This window comes from Nannospalax galili, unplaced genomic scaffold (genome assembly GCF_000622305.1).
Source record: "Nannospalax galili isolate Female #2095 unplaced genomic scaffold, S.galili_v1.0 scaffold4203, whole genome shotgun sequence".
Lineage (NCBI taxonomy): Eukaryota > Metazoa > Chordata > Mammalia > Rodentia > Spalacidae > Nannospalax > Nannospalax galili.
The window spans coordinates 151226-154543 of NW_008348958.1; positions in this window are offsets into that span (position 1 = coordinate 151226).

Here is a 3318-nt window from a genome sequence, read left to right on the forward strand (position 1 = left end):
ATCTCTGTGAGTTCAAGGCCAGCCTGGTCTACATAGTGAGTTTCAGGCCAGCTGGGCCTATAGGGAGACTCTGTGACCCTATTTCAAAAAGTCCGAAAAAAAAACCCAAACAAAAAAACAAAAAAACCCCACAAAAACACAAAAACCAATTCTAGAACAGTAGAAACTAAGTGGTAAGTTTCCCTTCCTTGGATTGCATTAAAGACCTGGAAGACTTACTTAGTTTTAAGCCATCCAGACTGAAGAAAACATTTGATCATATATGTATTGCCTACCCATTGTTTTGTCTTAGCCATTGACAGTACAGACTGAATGTCTATGATCATCAAAGTCCTTATGTTGTAGGCCTGGGGGGTGAGCTCAGTGGTAGAGCATTTGCCTAGTATGCCCTGTTTTGATTCCTAGAACCCACTCCTAATTTTTATATTGGAGCTCTAACCTTCAATGTAATGACATTTTAGGGAGGCCTTTGCAAGATAATCAGGATTAGACAAGGCCATGAGGATGGGGGCTCCATGACCAAATTGATGTTCTTTTAAGGAGAGGAACACAGGGCTAGAGAGCTGGCTCAGCAGTTAAGAGCACTGGCTGCTCCTGCAGAGGATCTGGGTTCAGTTCCCAGCACCCACATGGCAGCTAACAAACATCTGTAACTCCAGTACCAGGGGATCTGATGTCCTTTACCAACCTCCACAGGCACTGCATGACACGGGTGCACCCACATACGTGTAAGCATAAAATAAAATAGGAACAGATACCAGAATTTCCTCCCCTTCTCTCCAGCTCCCTCTCTTTTCTCCACCATATGAAAGCACAGTAAGAAGGTGACCAAGGAGAAGACATTCACCAGATATCAATGGCATGTTGGTCTTGGACTTCTAGGCTTCAGAACTTGAGAAATAAATTCCTGGTGTTTAAACTGTCTAGATGATGGTGCTTGCTGTTGCAACTCAAGCTGAGTGAGGCACTGCACAATGTCACGCGTGCTCTTCTTTCCTGTCTGACTGGGACCTCCAGGTCTGACCAGACTCTCACCTGCTTCCACACCTTGCCAAGGCTTTGGGAAATCACACACTGCTTCCTTGTCAGGTCCGTTCTTGGTGACCTACTCACAAAATCGGGCTCCATTCTCCTTTGTGCTAAGGTCTCTATAAACTTAGCTGAGGATTATTCCATTTCAAAGGAGACTGACCATTGGTAGAGTACTAGGTAGGTCCCTCTTTCCTGGGCCTATTTAGTGCATCTTTCTGTTTCTCCCACCTCTCTATACCCAGGATTCTTTATCATAGTTGGGGATAACCCTTGCCTTTATTCTATATTGCTTCCTAAAATTTTCTGTGTTACAAGACCGTAGTTACTGTCTTTCTACTTGCGTTGTGCATTTAGTATGCTGATAATTTTCTTGCTATCTTTATCTAATTCCTCCTCCTCCTTCTCCTCTTCCTCCTCCTCTTCTTCCTCCTGATCCTCCTCCTCCTTCTCCTCCTCCTCTTCCTCCTCCTCCCCTTTTCCTTCTCCTCCTCCTCCTCTTCCTCTTCCTCCTCCTCCTCTTCCCCTTTTCCTTCTCCTCTTCCTCCTCTTCCTCTTCTTCTTCCTCCTCCTCTTCCTCTTTATCCTCCTCCTCATCTGCTTCCTCCTCTTCCTCTTTATCCTCCTCCTCCTCCTCCTCCTCTTCCTTCTTCCCCTTCCTCCTCCTCCTCTTCCTCTTTATCCTCCTCCTCATCCGCTTCCTCCTCTTCCTCTTTATCCTCCTCCTCCTCCTCCTCTTCCTTCTTCCCCTTCCTCCTCCTCCTTTTTCCTCTTCTTTTTTGAGGCAGGGTCTCTTGTAGCCCAGGTTGCCTTATGACTCATGATACAGCCAAGAATGACCTTTAACTCTTGATCCTCCTGCCTCCACCTCTCTAGTACTGGGATTACAGTCTTGTGCCACCATGGCCAGTTTATATGGTGCTGGGGATTGATTCCAGAGTTTCATGTATGCTAGGCAAGTACTCAGTCAACTGCGGTACATCTCAAGACCCAATGGTATTTTCAGACAAACACAAATAATAAATAAAGTGTCAAATAATAGTTTCATTTATTAAACAGTTAAGTTCAAATAACTTACCAGTAGTAGTCTTGCAGCGCTGAAAGCGCAAATGCTTACGCTTCCCACAATGCTTCTGTAAATTCACCCTGGCCTCTAGGAAACGGGGCATGGGCTACTGAAACCCAAGTCAATGGTGACTTTCTCCGTCTCCGCTGTTACATGCCCTCCTGTGCATATGAGTTCCAGAGGGTCTCCCTGTTAGGTTGAAAGCAATGATCCTGGGGGCTGGGGAAGGGGGCTAGGACACAGGAGAAAGAACTTAAGGTAAGAACAAAGGGATTCAGTCAGGAGCTCCGAGCCATTCCGGGGACTGTTGGAACAAAAGATACATTGTGGGAAAAGGACGGAGGTTGGTGAAATGGAGCTTCAGAAGGATCAGAAACAAGCACAGAGAGTTCCCACAAGCACAACAGCAGGGATCCCAAGGCGTCAAGCACGCAGCTAAGTAGGAGTGAGCTCACTGAGCTTCTACAGGTGCAGTGAGCCTGTGGGTCCACAGCCAAGTGTCTGGGACCACTGTTGGGGATTAGGACCCACTTAAATGACTCTGTGTGTGTAGCCATGATAGTGAGGCAGGGGCTGGAGAAGTTGCCCAGCCAAAGAGGCTTCATTTCAGAAGATCAGGAGAGGACAATTCCTCAGCTAACAAGCACATTGCCCCCCAAAAGAATAAAGCACTGAATTCTAGGACCTGGAAAACTTTATAGAAAAAAAAAAAAAGATTAAACTAAAAGATATTTTAGGCTGGAAATGTAGTTCAGTTGTTACAGGGCTTGTCCAGCATTCAAGAAGCCCTGGGTTCGAGCTTTAGTACCACATAAACTGGATACAGTAATCCCAGTACTCAAGAGGTAAAGGCAAGGGGTCAGACATCCAAGAGGTCAGACATCCAAGGGGTCACATGTCCAAGGGGTCAGAAGTTCAAGAGGTCAGAAGTCTAAGAGGTCAGATGTCCAAGAGGTCAGAAGTTCAGCTACATAGTGAGTTTGAGGTCAGAGCCTGGCCTACATAATACCCTACTTTTTTTTTTAAGTCATCCTGGCAGTTCTAGGAAGGCAATGCCCCCCTGGATAATGTCACAGGAAGACCCTGGGTGTGTGGGGGGGTCACAAGGCCAATGAGACTGGTGAGCCTAGAATACTTTGGAATTTTGGAAAACTTTATCTAGTGGTATCAATTTATTTCTTCAAGATGTTATACATGTTATATATATATATGATAGAAACATG